At 38.4% G+C, this 18,510-nt stretch overlaps 1 pseudogene; it reads left to right on the top strand.

Moving 5' to 3' along the window:
- The first annotated feature begins 3,345 nt into the window (after window positions 1–3,345).
- Window positions 3,346–14,858, top strand: LOC121036804 (SH3 domain-containing protein 21-like; annotated as a pseudogene).
- Window positions 14,859–18,510: the final 3,652 nt, after the last annotated feature.

Genomic DNA, 18,510 nt, shown 5'->3' with positions numbered 1-18,510 from the left:
GGAACTACCAACATCTGTGATCCATGTCTCCATTGTGGAGAAAAAAAGTTTTAGTGGAAATTTATAGGAAAATATCACTGTCAATAGCATAACAAACAGGCAGGTAAGAGTGGGAAGGGAGGTGACACTTAAGGTAACACTATATTGAAGTAAATCTTATCTTACATTTTATTCCACTGGATTTATTCAAGCCTATTTATGAGTATTCTTTATTGGCCTTAATTTTTATCCCCAGTAATAACAGTCTTCAAACATACTATTTGCTAAAATCTGCATGGTTCTAAAGTGAACTATTTTTAGAAAACTACGTTCAACTTAATGGGAATAATTAGAACCATGAGGCCTCCAAGAAATGTTTTAATCCATTTAAACCTTTGTGAGTTTTTAAAATAAGAACTCCTGCTAAGCACAGATTACTGGGTCAATATTTATATTTAAATAGGGAGAAATATAACTGTGAAACACAAACATAATTATGTTTGGCTACAGCATTTTACATTTTCCAAAATGTTTTAATGTACTCCGCCTGATTGGGATGTCACAACAACCATATATTGTAGGTAAGTGAGTTATTATTGTACTCCTTAAGCATCTCCTGCATTGCAATTCCCCTCCCTGCTTTCATCTAGCACTGTATTTATTCTTTCCTCATGACAATGAAAGAAAAAAGCCTGAACTTAACCTGCCCGGGAAGTCATCAAACACTCATTTTATATGTATATGTGCCCCAAATTATAGTTGAAGTCTTAGCAACCTCATCTTGATCTCTGTTTTAAATATCTGAACACTAGTACGACCAGTTGTAGGGGAAGACCATTCACCGCTAGTAGGGACATGATATTGGTTTCATTTACATGCCTGGAGAAAAAAAAAGAAATATTTTATATGCATATCATATATGTAGCACACATCTGCATATATGTATGCTATCACTATTTATAAATATAGAGGCGCCTGGGTGGCTCAGTGGGTTAAACATCTGACTTCGTCTCAGGTCATGATCTCACGGTCTGTGGGTTTGAGCCCCATGTCGGGCTCTGTGCGGACAGCTCAGAGCCTGGAGCCTGTGCCTCCCTCCCCCTCTCTCTGCCCCTTCCTGGCTTGTCCTCTGTCTCTGTCTCTCAAAAATAAATAAACACTAAAAAAGTTTTATAAAAACTAAATAAATAAATAAAAATAAACTACAAACTTACAAGTGCAAAATGAGCAGCAGAATTCAATAGGATGAGGAACATATTATTCCCAGAATCGAAGAAATGTCTTTTTGACTTTGGTATTCTACCCACAATTGGGCAGAATACAGAAACAAGAATTTCAATCTGAATTTCCTCAGATGCTGACCTCGCTTAAAATTACAAGCGTTACCAGCTCGTTCAAATGCCTTGACAGTAAAATTACCAGTAGTCCAAAAGTGATTTCAAGATCTCAGGCTTCATCTAGATGTAGACTTCATCTAGATAACTAAAAATGAAACTAATATCGAGATGTGCAATACATAAACAATATTGGCCAATACTATTCTCAGGGCACCGCTGATGGTTTTCAAGTTAACAGAGAGACAGTCTGAAGCTTTCTGGTCCCAGTCGTCCTGAGGTTTCCTATATTAATCATGAGTCTGGCTAATAGAAGCCTGGGACTCAAATATTTGCAGTATATGGGATATCATCCCCAGGTATCAAGTTATACCTGTAAGGTTTACCTGAGAGCTGGAGGAAAAATGAAACTTGCAACTTTGTCTTTCTAAATACCTACTAAAGCCTGTGGGACTAGGAACGGGGGCGCAAAAGGGCCCAACATTCACAGATGTTAAGTCCCTGAGAGATCTTATCTTAGAAAGGCTGAAGACAGCACAAGATGCCGGATTTCATAAGAGGATCTGAGCATGACAGGAGAACTCACCATATCCAACCACCCAGGAAGTATTTTGAGCGCTCCAGGATGAAAGGGTTGGGAAACAGAGATGGGTTTAGCATGAAGCAAATGAGGTTTAAGCGTTGGGGGCCCTCAACGTGCTAAGAGCATCTAAAGAAGTGTTCACACGGTCATGAATTTTTGGAAATTCAGCAAAAATAAGATATTTAAACCTAACCATTAAAGACTACCATTTCTTTCCATCCCAGCCTGCTCTGAAGTTGGAGTCATTACAGGCACGTTTGAGATAGTGAAGTAGAAGTTAAGTCAGGGAATACATTTATAGCAAGCTTAATGAAGTTTAATGAGATATATTTCTTTGGTTCGCAGGCATGTATGCCTTAGGTTATTGTCAGCTGGGAGAGGCTTTAAGGAACACACTGTTGTGTAGACACACCCAGTTTCATAACACAAGCATACAAGTCCAAAGGTCAAGTCACAATGTGAGCAAATGCTATAGCACCTGGAACCAGAGCATCTGGGTAGAGAAGACGATGTGAAATGTACACAGCCAGAAGATAGACTGTGGGAAATATCCTAATCGTTAGATGAGTTAAAACTGTAAACAGAGAATTTGATTCACATTGATATCTAGTCAAAGAATTGACTTGTGTCAAGACTATGCTTTCTGGATACAATTATAAATGCACTATGGTGGTTTTCTTAAATTCTAAAACCTGGCATGGTGGTAGCAATTGTAAGTGGTGAAAATATCTCTAAACACAAATTTTAATCAACTATCTCAGAGGAAGGGCTGAATTAGCTTTCTGTATCGAAAATACTATATTTCTTATGTAAAGAAGTATTCAAAGAGTATCAGCCCAAGAGGAGAAGAAAATAATATCTTAGAGGTGTGGAGATTTTGTGATATCTTCGTCATTAGTCAACTTTTTCAAATGTGATGTGGGTTTTGAATTCTATAACAATAGTTTCTTTCATAGCTAAATCTGCATTCATACTTTTGTATCCTTTTCTCAAAGAGTTTCTACAAAACTGAATAAACTTCAGACTCCACAAAACTTCTATCTTCCTCCAGGTGGTGTATTAATAATATACTGATTTCATTTATACCTGAATCAGGCTGTTGAATAAGGCTCTTCCAATAGTTTGAGATTTCTACTAACACCAAAGCTGAGGACTATTGGTGCTAAATAGCACACGTTGTCGAGACTGCCCACATACACATCTCCATGTGCCTACTGAAGGTTCTGTCTGCTGCTGCAAACATTATATACCCTTCCAGGCTTAGGTAAAATCAGACTAAAAAGTTCAAAGAGAATGAGTAAGAATCAAGAGTCATTAGTCTAAGGAGAGACTATAATGTGCTTTTCTCCTCCACTTCAAGTCCACCTTCCAACCCTTCTCCACCTCACCCCCAGCATCCACAATCCCGCCCAGACAGGCTGACCAGTATGGGTGCATCGACAGGTGCTCATGCCCTCTGGCTCTCTTATGGAGAATGAACAGGAGATGGGAAAGAGGAAGGAGAGTTATGGTGTTACCAAAAGCTGGCTGTTCCTAGCAGTGAAGGACACAACTCATGTTGGTTACCTTCTCTACACAGCTCTGCCTCCAGCTTCAGTTACCACTTTCTCCCTAGTATTTCAGTCTTGGGGATAGTTGTTGCAGTTTTGGAGTGGTGGTGGGGGTCCAAAGCCGATGGCCAAGAAAGAATTCTTGAGAGGTCTTTGGTGCAAAAAGATTACTTTATTAAAGCATGGGGACAGGACCCCGTGGGCAGAAAGAGCTGCACTGGGGTTGTGAGGAGTGGCTGATTATATACCGTGGAGTTGGTTGGGGAAGGGGGCGGTAAAGACAAAAGGGAGGTTTCCAAAAGGACTTTCATATGCTAAAGAGGACTCCTAAGATACTAGAGGCCTAGCTATTGTCAGGCTAAGATATTTTTCCCTCTAGCAAAGCATTAACTTTTAAAAACAGTAGGGAGTTTCCGGAAAAAAAGTTCTAATCCCCTCCCTCAAGTACTTGTCAATGGCAGAAGGTTATAAAGAAATTTCGTTTTCTCTATATTTTCTTCTTGCCTTTGTTCCCCACATCACCATGGAGGGGAGGGTGATGTTAAGGCTCCAGGAAACTGAGTCTATAGGTTTCTGGATATTACCTTTTTTCTTGTAAATCATTAAAATAGTTGCAAACTGATGGAGACTAATGTCCTGTATGACTTTGGTCTCTGTCAGTTAACCATTTGTTTTTCCATTTCCTTTGTTCTTGGGCAGCCAGGAGTGCCTGAGAAATATCACACCTATCCCACTTGGTGGGGAAGGTGGGGGTTTGAGGGGTGACAGCTTGCCTTTTGCTCCCTCATCAAAGTGACTGTAAGAGTTCAAGGGTATTGAATTTTCCCTTTTGGTTTTCTTATATCCTTCCTGTATCTTTTTAAACACTCATTTTTTTCATGAATGAGTGAAATTTATTGTTTTACTTTGATCATTTTATAACAAGCTTTTATTTTCTCATCCTTAGGCTTTCCCAGGTGAGTTCTTTTTTCTAGTTTTGTGTGTGTGTGGTGAAATGTACAACATTGACTACCTTAACCACTTTTAAGTACACATTTCAGTGGTATCAGTTTCATTTGTATCCATTATACAACCATTGCCATCATCCATTTCTAAAACACTTCACATCTGGAAAAACTGAAACCGAATACCCATGAAACAATAACTCCCCATTTTCCTTCCCCCCGACTCCTGGCAACCATCATTTCACTTTCTGTCTCTAAAAAGGCAATTCATAGAATGGGATAAAATATTTATAAATCATTTATCTGATTAGGGATTAATATCCAGAATATATGGAAAACTATAAAAACTCACCAACAAAAACACAGACACTTCAACTTATAAAACAGCAAAAGGCTGTTTTGAATAGACATTTCTCCAAAGAAGACACGCAAATGACCAAACAAGCACATGAAAAGCCCTTGAACATCAGTAATCAGTAAGATCATGCAAATCAAAAACCACAATGAGCTATTACCTCACAACCCATTAAAGTGGCTATGACAAAGGAAAAAAAAAAGGTACAGGTGGAGATGTGGAGAAATTGGAATGTGTGCACTGTTGTTCGAATGCAAAATGGTGCAGCCACTGTGGAAAACAGTATTACGGTTTCTTAAAAAAGTTAAAATACAGGGGCACCTGGGTGGTTCAGTTAGTTGGGTGTCTGACTCTTGATTTTGACTCAGGTCATAATCTCACGGTCGATGGGTTCGAGCCCATTGTTGGGCTCCACACTGCCAGTGCAGAGCCTGCTTGAGATTCTCTCCTTCTGGCCCTCCCCTGCTCTCTCTGTCTCCCTTTCTCAAAATAAATACACTTAAAAAATACATAAATAAAAATAAAAATACAATTACCATATGACCTACCAATTCCACTTCTAAGTATATACTCAAAACAATGGAAAGCAAGGCCTCAAAGAGACATTTGTATGCCCACATTCCTAACACGTTGTTTATGACGGCTAAAACATAGAAGCAATCCATGCCCGTTGATAGATGAATGGATAAACAAAATGTAGTCTATACATACAATGAAATATCATTCAACCTTAAATAGAAAGTAAACAGTTTGTCTCTTTTCAAGTTTTGAAAGCGGCTTCTCATTTGACCATTTTGAAAGTGGTATCTATTTCCTACTGTCACTTAAACTAATGTCTACCAAAACCTCGTGAGGGGGTCTTCAAGAAAGCTAATCTCTTTGAGCGGTTATCAGTAAAAAGGGGAAATGGATCTTTGAGTAACTTTGGATTTCCAGTTTGTCAGTGGCCTTGCTGATCTTCCTTCTATGCTTCCAGGTCTCCTGCCAGAAAGGGTTCCTCAGACGACTCAGAAGAGCTCACACAGGAACACATTCCCTGCAGCAGGGAATTGAGCGCTGGGAGGTCACCAGCAGAGCTTCCCAAGAGGATGATGCATGTGCCGTAGGAGAGGACGCCGATTTGAGCTTCTGTCACTCGCAGAAGCAAAGCAGAACCCCGAGAATCAATCAAGAAGAAATTGCTTATTATGTGCTCAGTTACACAAAAGATATTTTTCTCTTTCCTTTCCTCCTTTCCAAGCTCCAACACTCTGGAGGATCCAGAGGTGATAAGAGTAGGGATACCAGATAAAATACACGATGCCCAGATCAATTTGAATTTCAGATAAACAGTAACAACAATGAGCGTAACTGTGTATTATGAAATACTTGGATTATACTTAGAATAAAAATAATTTGTTTATCCGAAACTCAAATCTAACTATTTTTCTTTTGTGTCTAGTTTTGTTTTTGATAAATCTGACAGCCCAATCTAAGACGAGGAGACAGTGTCTCAGGATTAGAGCTTTCCCACCCCTACCCCAAACATCATTTTTTTTAGGCTGATCAGTAAGGGGAGGACAAAAGGAGAGTTTTAGATCAGAAATGAGATTGAAATGCTAAACTATTCTGGACTATACTAGCCTTTTTTTCTATGAAATGGAGAAAGTTCTAGAGTCTACATAAATCTCTTTAAATGGTGACAAGGAGAAAAGTAACACATATTCATGTTTTTGGGCCCCACCCCACCAATTTCAGGTTTGCCCAACAAGAAAATTAAATTCAAGAGCTTGATAAAATGTCCAAATACAACCTTGGGTTGTCATTAATTCTACTGTGAAGACTGTCTATCTACACACAGACTAACGACTACTATCCCTAGAAATACATACAATGTGTTTTTGAACTAATGGCTGGCTGTGAAAACAGATGTAAGAGTTTTTATGTGGGTTCTCAGACATCAGTGCAGGCTTGGGAAATACCAGATAGCTGAGATGGTGATGAAAATGGGGACTTTCCAATCCCTTCTTAAAAGCCCCTGTGCAGACCTAAAGTACTTGGCTGGAGGTTCAAGTGGAATAACATGAATGCAGCTTTGATAGAGCTTGCTGACCATGCTGATTCCTCTGCGGTGTCCAGGAACTCTTATAAAGAAGGATGTATAGAAAGTGATCCTTAAATCCCACCTCAGATGCTCAGTATTTTTTAAAAAGACTGAATGAACCTCTTCCTAAAGAAAGAATATCTCTGTAAGAATGTCCTACATCTCAGAACCTGGCATCCCTCCCTAAAATGGGCACACCACCAGAAACACAATCTCATTTCATAGAAGGGACAGAAAAGTGTGCAGTCCAGTCTTTTGTGGTAACCAGGAAGACATAAAAATATAAGTAATTCTGAACTTGTCCCATGGGGAAGACACTTTGCAGCCCTAGTTAGAATAGGTTGTTTAGATGTGAGCCCACTCTTCTCCTGAAGTTAATGAAGCTTATTTGGGAAGAGGGAAAGAGGGAAGAGATAAAAAGTTTTTACAGTCACCAAGATCTGTGGCAGGGCTATTTGGTGATGATTTCCATGGCTTGAGACTCAGTAAATCAGACAGGCAGACCCTGCTTCTATGAGAGTGAGTGCTCAGGTATCAGAGGCCAACTTGGTAGATTTTATGAACTGATAGGATTCTACCCGAGAGTGAAAGATAATACAGAAGGCCTAACTCGTAGGGATAGAGATACATTGTCTTCCACAAGCTTGTCAGAGAAGCCCTTTCTGAGAAGGTAGCATTTAGGATAAGAAGTCAGCCTTGCAAATAGCAAACGGGAAGAGCAACCCAGACAGTTGAAACAGTGCAAGGTAGGATTCAAGGTCAAAAGGAGCACGACATATTTGAGGTATGAATAGAAGTCCATTGAGTGGGAACGTGGTGAGAGAGCAAATGGCTCAAAGGAGTTAGGGAGGTAAGTTAAAAGTCGAGCAAAAAAAAAAAAGAATAAATGGGCAAATAAATGTGCGATTACTATAAAGCATATTTGCATTCCACTTATCACTCAAATTCGGGAAGAAAGGATCCTCTAAGCACAAAGTGAGTAGCAACTGTTTTATACAGAAAAGGAAGGCAAAAATCAATCCTCAGAACCTGCAGAAATAAAAGAATTTAAAGTCTTGGAGAAAGCCAACACCAACGTGAGAAGTAGATACAGGGCTTCGCAGTAAGGAAGATACCCTTCTCCCCACCTTTCAAGAAAGCTGATGAAGAAGAAATTTCTCCCCAAGGTTCCCACACTGGGAAAGCACCAGTACAAAGAAAAGCCCCCTTGTTTCTTTCCATGGACAGTGGAAAGTTTCTGCTTTGTTTTTGCTTTTGTGTTTGTGTGTGTGTGTGTATTTTAGTGAGATAAAAGCTATTTACTGACACTGAGTAAAACATATACAAAGAATTCTGAGGAACAAGCTGAAAACTTTCCCTTGCTTATTTTCTCACACAGAGACCCATATTGCCCTGAAGGCAGGATGTACCAGTTTTCCTTTCTGGAAAAGCAAACAGGCAGTAAGCTTCACTGAGAGAGCAGATTTTGTCCTTAAAGACCTGCAGGGCAGAGATCCTTCTAGTGAGTGGTAGTAGGTATGGTTGCCCCCAGTGCCAAGACAGACAGGGCCAGCTAAGGGAATTGAGGGCACAGAATAGTGTCCATAAAACTTCAAGAAGACCATGGCTCAAAACATGTTAAGGGATATCCTGTGTGCTTAGGATTTTCTTACCAGGGAGAGAACACCCCTTAATTGGCTTTTGAGAAGACAGTAGTCATTCCCACTGACAATAAGTAAGTATGACAGAGTCATAGTGAGAAGAATTATTTAGATAACTATGACCATAACTGTCAATTTCTAGACTAAGTAGAATTTAGTCTTCAAAAAAGAGATCTTTCAATCATGAAATTTTGGAACTGGAAGATAACTGGAAGTACAAGTCATTAATCTCCCTATTTTTCAAATTAGGAAAATGAAACAGAGACAAAGCAGGTGATTTAAAGACAGCTATAACAGGTGCAAGGTCTATGAGTTTCATGTGCTCTCCCCCTCATTCTTCTTACTGCTCCCAAGGGCGGTATAAACGAGACTCCTAAGACCTCCGAAGAGTGTAAAGGGAGTCCAAGCACAGCATGCCTATTCGTGAATTTAATCAGTGGAAGTTTTCATCTATTTACTTCTTGCAAGAGAAAAACTGGGGCAAGGGTATGCTTAACATCTCCTTCTTTGAGAGTACATAGCCATGTGTACGTGTTGCCTACGGAAGTCTACCATAGCTAGCTCAGTGTACTTGGAGCAGAAGTGAGCATTGATCAGAGGAGAAAATGAGTAAGACTCTGGACTCAGAGACATAGGTTTGTAACAATGCTTTGCCAACAAAATGTACTTCAGAGAAAGTAGTTGTTCATTTTTAATGAAATCACCCTTTTATTTGAAGGGCAAATACATCCGTTTTTTAAGTATAGAGAGTAAAAGAAAAATTTAAAATATAAAGAACTTAAAAAGGGGCAATAATTCAGAAATAATTACCAGGATCAGTAATTTTAAGAGTTTGGGAATCTGCATATTTCTGATGTCAAAATTTCAAAGTGAATTTTAGAACTCCTGTATCTCAGAGCCTATTTAATACCTTTGCAAATAATCAGCTCTTGTTTTTATTTGTATTTCACTATCAAGAACATGCTTTTCTCCCTTGAAGGTGCAATTAAAAATAATGATAATAATAATAATATATGAACTGCTGTTTTAGATAGTGTGATCTCTTAAAAATGTTATCATCTCTCTGACTCACCCTATTCCATTTCAATCTATAGTTCTGTAAGCAACAAAATGATGTGGTAGGCAGAATAATGGAGTTCTAGGTCCTAATCCTCCGCACTTGTGACTATGTTACTTTACATGGCAAAGGGGAATTACCTGTGCAGATGGAATTAAGGTTGTTGATCAGCTGACTTCAAAATAGAGGGATTGAGACACCTGGGTGGCTTAGTCGGTTGAGCATCCAACTTCGGCAGGGGGCGGTCATGATCTCACAGTTTGTGAGTTTGAGCCCTGTAAATCGGGCTCTGTGCTGACAGCTCAGAGCCTGGAGCCTGCTTCGGATTCTGTATCTCCCTCTTTCTCTGCCCCTCCCCCCACTCATGCGCGCGAGCGCGCGCACTCTGTCTCTCTCAAAAATAAATACGCATTTAAAAAGTTTTTAAAAATAAAATAGGGGGGTTATTCTGGATCATCCAGAAGGGCCCAATTAATCACAAGGGGTCCTTAAATGTGGAAGAGAGAAGTAGAAGAGTCAAGTGTCAGAATTACACAATGTGAAAAAGACCTGCATAGCCATTGCCAGCTTTGAAGACAGAAGGGGCCCGAGCCAAGTAATGTCGGGCATTGTCTCCAAGAGCCTCCAGAAAGGAACTCAGCCCTGACCTCATCTTGATTGTAGCCCAGCGTGACCTACATTGGACTTCTGACCTCTAGAGGTTCAAACAATGAGACTAAGATGATAAACTTGTATTGTTTTAAGCTACCAAGTACGGTAATTTGTTACAGCAGTCACAGAAAATTAACATACATGACAAGGGAATATAAAATCACCCAGGTTTGCAAACAATATTAAATAAGTTAGAGTTAAGAAAAATAATTGAATTTGGAAATTAACTTCTCCACAATTTCATGCCACACTTTCCAAAAGGAAATTAACAAATTCAGCCTCTAAAAGAACATGAAAGTGGTGTTGTTTGCACAGAATATACAACTTGTTTAATGTTATTTTACCCTAACCATATTCTCTATTCTTCATTATGATTATTCCTTTTAAACTTCTGAACTGTCTATTATAAATTTAAAAATAAAACTAATCTGTACCATTTGAGTTAAGTATTCTAATCAATCACTCAATATTTGTTGAGTTCTCTCTGCGCAGCTGTTCTCAGAGAATTTACTGTTTATGTTGAGATTAGTTTTTATTTTTTAACATAAAAAGAGTGGTACAATAAAAGTATGAATTTTACAAATGAATTAGATGGAATGATTTGAGAATATTCTAATAAATATTCATGGCACTATTAACAAAAAGGTATTTTTATTCAAGACTTTAAGGAGTAGTATAAAGCTTAGTCTGAGATAGATCTGCAAACTTTCAAAAACCAGCAATACAACAACAGCTCTTTTAAACATGTGATATAAATATCAGTGCTTAATTTTTAGAAAAATAGTTTGATTTACATTTGTATTATAAAATAATGAATATCAATCATTATTAATAAACACATATGACTCTATTTGAATAGTCTTATCCTTAAAAGAGAAAACTTAGCATTACTCACCACATACTACAAAATCTCTGATTACTTGGACATTTTTGCCTTCACATATGTTGTGTTTATTATCGCTATCCTTTATGAGAATTTATTTTCAAATTACAAAAGCAGCACATGTTCATTTTAAATAGAGAATAACATAAATATGGTAAAAGAAAAAAATGACAAATCTTGTCTTCTCCAATCATTGTCTCCATTAAGATACCAATATTAATAGCTTGGCATATGTTCTTATTAACATTTTTGTATGTTAACATAAACTAATCAATGTGTGTTCCTAAGTATTAGAGGGTGTTATTGTTGTTTTTACAAAAGTATGAACTTTCACTATACAAATGAGTCTTTTCTTGAGTCTGTTTTCCTTTTACTAATGTTTCACGGATGTCAGTATTGTCACTAGCTGCATAACATTCCATAGTTTGGACAGTAACACAGCATAATTTCTTCAACATTTCTCTATTGAGGAATATTTTAGATTGTTTTCAATTTTTATCACAGAACACAATGTTGATTCACATGTCTTTTTTGTATACACAAAATATTTACGGCTTATGTTTTTCAGATAGATTCTACAAAACACACTGCTGTGTTAAATGTACACTCTTAATTTTAATAGGGGCGCCTGGGTGGCTCAGTCAGTTAGGCATACGACTTTGGTTCAGGTCATGATCTTACGGTTCGAGGGTTCAAGCCCTGCATAAGTCTCGGTGCTGAGAGCTGAGAGCCTGGAACCTGCTTCAGATTCTGTGTCTCCCTCTCTCTCTGACCCTCCCTTGCTCGTTCTCTCTCTCTCTCAAAATAAAAAGCATTAAAAATGTTTAATTTTAATAGATATTACAGATTAAATTCAAGAGTCAGATTACATTCCCAGAGTTGTGGCAATCTGACTCACAGACAGTACATGAAAATATGCAACTTTTTACCATCTAAATAACTGGATGTTTCAATCTTCTGATTATCAACAAACTTATGGTTGAAAATGGAATCTCATTGATCTTTTAATTGAATTTCACTCAAATTAAGCATCTCTTCCTATATTTCTTTTCCATTTGCATTTCTATTTCTGTGGAGGGCTGATTTTGTCTTTTGTTCCGTTTTTGTACTGAATAGCTTTTCCTTTCATTTCATTCTTAATTGGTAGGAGCTTTTAATATTTAAAGATATTTGTACTTATTCTACCATATGTCTCATAAATATTTTCTCTCAAACAATGTTTATATTTTGATGTTTTATTGTGTCTTTTTCCACATAGAAAATTTTAATTTTTATATAAAAAATTGTCATTTTTTTACTTCTGAGGCACCACTGTAATTTTTTATTGAGAGGAAAGTAGTAATTAAGCACTTTGCATTAGTCCTACTAGTTTTCCATTCATTTCTTAATTCACTAAATTCAATATTAAAAATATCCTGAAACTTACTTACGTACCAAACTCTCTAACATTATAGTTTACCAAAAATTATTTTCAAAACAAAGTAATTCCTAAATTTAAAAATTTCTAATTTAAAAATTCCTAATAATTTTTTAAGTGACATACATCTATAGAATTTGAATTTAGAGAAGATTATCATCTTGATTGTTGATAATTGATACTTGCTGAGTTAGTAGCAGTGTCACTGGCTAAATTGCTCCCTAGAACTTCAGAATATTCTGTCATTATCAATATGAAATGTTGCAGCTTTAAAATAAGACACAATAAACACATGTATCCATGTGTTTGTCTGTAAACAAATGAATAAATGTAGAGATAGATTAATAATAGCTTGGAGCCAGGTAAATTAGCAGGGATGGTAGGGATAATATGTGAGAAAAATTCAGTTTAGTGTAAAATTTTGCCATATTCTGTTACCTGAATCTTCCTAAATCTATCTATCTCCTTTATGGTAGTATGAAGGTCTGAACACCATTACATGAGAGATTAGGAATTGGCATCATTCTGAAAACCCATTACACCGCTGTATCTCACTCAGTTGAATAGAATGCAAAAGGTCGGCCTGGCATTCACATTCTCTTTTCTCCAAGGAAAATCCACTGATTTCAGAATTCTCATCAATCAGCTCTAGAAGCTGAGCAGAGCTTTTGACATCTTTGTGAAACAAAAGGGTATAAGTCTTGGACTTAAAGGTCCTGGGAGTACGCGGCTACCTGAAGGACAGCACCATTCTCCTAGTCTGCCCTGGGGTGTGACCTGGAAGCCACGGAGGTGCTGGTCCTGGCTGGATACCGCATGCAGAAGGAAAACAAGCTGAGTCTGGCACCCCTGGGGACCTGGTCTGGCACGTGTGCAAAGGGCCCGCTCCAGGCTGGCTGCCCGGAGAGCAGAAGGATCTTGTGGCCTCTTCCCCTGAGCGCTTGGGCAGGAGATCCCAGAGACTCAGCCCAGCACCAGGGAGGTACCCTCACTCTGCATACAGCTGAGGTTGCCCGGCCAAATCTTGAGGTCCCCAATGATGCTGCAAAGTGAACTTCAACTACAACCTGGAGCAGGCAGATGAGCTAAAGCTGCAAATTGAGGAGATGGTGGAAGTGATAAAGGGGAATGGGGGTGACTGGTGGCTGGGGAATAAGAACAAGCAGCTGGCAGCCTTCCCATCCAACTTTGTAGAGTTGCTGGACAGTGGGCTCCTAAGCCTCAGGAACCCAGACATGCCTTCAGTCAGCCCTGGTCTCCAGTAGGCCACCCAAGCTGAGCAGCCTGACCTATGACAGCCCTCTAGACTACCTGCAGACAGTCTTCCACACTGAGATCTACAGGGTCCTGTCCAACTACCAGCCTGAGGCCCCGGAGGAGTTGGTGCTGTGGAAGAAGGATGAGGTAAAAGTACTGAGGAAGACCATGGAGGTTAAGGAAAGTGGTATCTCGGGAATCAGCTCCTACTAAGGAATCAAAGAAGATGCTGCTCAGAACAGCCCTCCCTACAGTCAAGAAGCTGGTGACAGCCCCCCACTGGGCACAGCACAGCCAAACCATCTGAGACACCCAGTGGAGCCAGTTAGGAGTGCCCATCCCAGACTCAGGCTCCAGTGGCAGCTTCCTCAGGGGGGGTCCAGGCCACCCTGGCAGAAAGGGATTGAAAACCCAGGCTTCCTGGCAGTGCTCTGCAACCAATCACGAGAAAGGGCAGAGCAGCCTAGCAAAGGCCCCTCCTGTGAATAAAACCCCCACTCCAGAGAAGACTCTGTCTCCAGATAAGGCCCCCACCTCAGAGGAAACCCTGACTCCAGATAAGGTCCCCATCTCAGAGGAGGCCCTAACTCTGGAGTTCAAGGTTCTAGCCCCAAACAACCCCACCCTGGAGGAGAGCCTGACTGGACGAGTGCCCCCAGCTCAGACAGTGTCATTTCTGGGGATGAGGCCCCTGTCCCAGAAGTCCCACCCGAGGATGAAGCCCCTAGCCTAAAGATGGCCCTTCTTGGTGACAAGACCTCTACCCTAGAAAAGGCCTCGACCCCTGAGCAGGTGCTCTCTGAAGAGACCTTCACCAGAGACAACACTCAGTTCCATCACTTCTTTCTGGAGCAAGCCCTGCCAAAGTTCAAGTCTCTTGTTGCCAATAAGACTCAATCCCAAGAAGTCCACATGCCAGAGGAGCCCCACCTCTGCATGATGATGCACCATCTCCATCAGAGGGACAGCCCCCCCTTCCAGTCTAAATCCAATCCAGGGTCCATGCCTGCCCTTGAGAAGGCTACAACCCTCCTCTCCAAGGCACCTGGGAGCATGAGGCTACCTCGAAAGAGGCTGTACTCCCCAAAGAGGAAGTGCCCCAGAGAGAGCAGGTATCCTACTTGAAAGAATCCTTATCCCATCAAGTCAACTCCAGACCTCGAAGACACTCCCACCCTACTTTCCTTGGTCCCTCAAAATCTCAGGGACAGCGAACGTGATAGGTGATATAATGAGGCTACAGGAGGAGATGCAGTCTTTAAGGAAGTGTGGGAGCAGACAGGGAGTACAGCTAGAGAGGAAGCTGGCCGACATCTGGGAGGAGCTGAAGACCGAGAAGTAGAAGCTCCAGCTGCTGGAGGTGCAGATGAAGCAGGGAACTCAGGAGTTCAGGATCCAGGGCTCCATCCATGCACAGATGCAGAGGCCATGAGGATGGGGCAGGGAGGGACTAAGGCAGGACTCTGGGGGGGTCACATTCCGGCCACCTCCGTCCTTGCACACAACTTTGAGAAATGCAAAAACCTGCCTTGTACGTGGAGGGAAAAAAAAAAAAAGACAGGAAGTAAAAAGAAAAGATTTTAAAACAAAAGGTCCCAGTAAAATCTCTCAAGCTCTAGATTAGGAACCTAAAAGCTATGGTTTAAAAGAGTAAATAGGAAACGTGCCAGCCCTCATAAGGGCTGCAGCTACCTTCAAATGAAATAAGCATGTTTAAATAATCTAGCAGGATTCTTATCCACCTGACAGAAGTCAAGGTAAATCATCTCTGAGTAAAGATAATTGTGCCTTAAGCATCAAATTATTTTTACAGATTTTCACACCAATATCCAATTCTCAATCACAAATAAGCACATGAAGAGATGGATTAACTTGATGAAAAACAAACAATAAACAGTAGAAACAGATCTTCAGAGATAAGCAGATAAGCAAAAGAGACTTTAAAAATGAATATGTTGCTTAAGTTCAAGAAACCAAAAGACAAGAATAAGAATACTGCAGAAAACTAGAAAGTATTAAAAAAACAATAACCAATAGAAACTCTAACTGAAAGATACAAAACCAAAATGTAAAAGTACTGGATAGATTTAACAGCAAATTAGACACAACTGAAGAAAGAATTAGTAAACGATGAGGCAAGCTATAAAGAAAATAAGCATCTGAAAGCATGGAAAAACAAATGGAATATACAGAAGAGAATACAGAAGACATAGGGACATGGTAAAAAAAAATTACATGGTCTATTATATGTGTAATTGGAGAAGAAAGAGGTAATGAGGTGAGGTAATATTTGCAAAGACAACAGCTAAGAATTGTTACAGTCATACATTTCTACAGTCTCCAATTGTTACGATGCATTGGTATACTATAAATCATAAAAATGAATGACTTCTAGTTATATCAAAATAATATGGATTAATCTTACACACTTGATATTAAGGAGAGGCAGCCAAATACAGATATGATTTATACAGATAAAGTTCAAAAACAGACAAAATTATGTTATAATGTCATAAGTCAGAATAGCAGTTATCTTTAAGACAGAAGAAGAAAATACTGATTGAAGAGTCATAAGGCAGGCTTCTGAGTGCTGACAGTGTTCTATGTGTTGACCTTGGTGTCAATTACCCAGGCATATTCACTTTGCAATATATATATAAATATACATAGTTTACATTGTATAAATTTGTTATACTTCATATAAAAGTTTAAAAATAAAGCAAAATAATAATTATAATATGCTTTTGGTAGGGAAAATATTAATTCTAAAAACAAAAATAAATTTATTTTTGTAATATTTATTTATTTTGAGAGGGAGAGAAGGAGGAGAGGGACAGAGAGAGAGAGAGAGAGAGAGAGAGAGAGAGAGAATCTCAAGCAGGCTCCACACTGTCAGCACAAAGCTGGATGTGAGGCTCAATCTCACAAACCACGAGATCATGACCTGAGCAGAAAGCAAAAGTCAGACATGTAACCCACTGAACCACTCAGGCATCCCAAGAAATTTATCATTTTAATATGGTTCTTAAATTAAGAATTACATTTCAAGATTTACATTTTAAATATGTAACTATTAGTAAGACTATAGACTGTTCCACAGTTTCTGAATTTAGGACTCCTCTGATGAAAAAAAAAAAGGTTTACTACAGCTCACTCTAGCAAAAAGAACCTTTGTAATTATACTTATAAAATTTTTCCAGTATTTTTTATTTTTCTGATTTCCAAAATGGTCAGATAGAATATATAAATACTGAAAGCTGCGTGTGAATGTCTTTCCCTTTTCAGAAACATGACTTCTATATACTAAGTAATATATATGCACAAAGAACCTGCTAGTCATAATATCCATTCTGGTTCAGATTCAAGGCAGCAAGTTATAAGAGGGATCCCTTTTAAATTATCTGATTAAGTTAACTGAGCAAATCTTGATTGCTTGCTTGATATGGAATCACTGATATACAAAAATTTTGTGATGAAATCTGAAACCTTAAATTATATTTTAATGAGACTTGAAGAAAGTATATATCATCACCAATAGTTGAAACCATTTAGTGATTTTAACAAGATATCAATATGCCAAACACAAAGAAAATATGTGAAATCTCATTATTAGGTGTGAATGCTAAAATTGAGGGGTCATTTCATTGTTTAACAAATTCTTAGGAACAGGAAACCTAATCATTTACAATGATTACTGTTGATAATCTAAAGCATGAATTACTCTGAGACTTGCCAAGAGAGATGTGAAAAGACATTTCTTCAATCAAGTGTAAGAAAAGCCATAGAGATCAACTTTAATAATAAATAAGTGTTGAAATGTCAAGAGAAATGTTATAAAAACTAATCTATATATCTCTGCACTATTTTTTAAACTTCTTTTCATGTAGTTTTATCCTTTTAAAGAGGGCAACTTATGAAAGAATAACAAAATTGAAATGTACGTCACTGAAAATTTTTTTCATATAAATCCATGAATCAGCATGTACATAGAGATACACTTATATCTGTATCATTGAACTTAACACATCATCCTAAAACTGTATATTTATTTATTCCCCCAGTGCATTGTAAGCACTACATAGGCAGGAGACAATATCTTGTTTACATTCCCAGGACCTTACACAATATGATGCTCACTAAACACTTGCTGCACTTAACTGAGACTTAAAAAAATAGTCTTATTTCAGCAATCCCCCCAACTTAAATTATAACAGCAAATTTACACTAGTGCCCCATTTTATTATTTAAAATAAAGAGCAGAGAAATAAGGCCTGTGGGCAAAGACTATTCTCTGCTTCTCAAAATTCATGCCCTTCCTCATTATTAATAATAGAACTCCAATTTTTAGCTGTGCACTTGCCATCCAGTAAAAAGACCTTTCCTTGCTTCCCTTGCAGTTTAGTAGAGTCTTGTTAGCAAGGCCATTCAGGCAATGAGTACTTTCAAAAGGAGAAGGCAAGTAAACAAATTATATATTAAAGTACAAAATATACATGATAAAACTAAGTATATTATCAAATTCAGAATGCTCTAATACCACCATATGGTAGTGTGTTAACCACCTAACTATATAAGAATAAAAGGACAAGCTATTGTAACTATAGCTACAATAATTTGTTAATGAATACACAATATAAAAAAAGGTAAATTGTGATATCAAAAATATGTTACATGTTAATTGTGTCTCAAAAAAATAAGAGAAAAGTTAAAACCAAAGGTACAACAGAAAGAAAGAAAGAAAGAAAGAAAGAAAGAAAGAAAGAAAGAAAGAAAGAAA

Source organism: Herpailurus yagouaroundi, unplaced genomic scaffold, assembly GCF_014898765.1.
Source record: "Herpailurus yagouaroundi ecotype Mexico unplaced genomic scaffold, PumYag 28, whole genome shotgun sequence".
NCBI classification, from domain to species: domain Eukaryota; kingdom Metazoa; phylum Chordata; class Mammalia; order Carnivora; family Felidae; genus Herpailurus; species Herpailurus yagouaroundi.
This window is presented reverse-complemented; position numbering and strand designations above follow the sequence as displayed.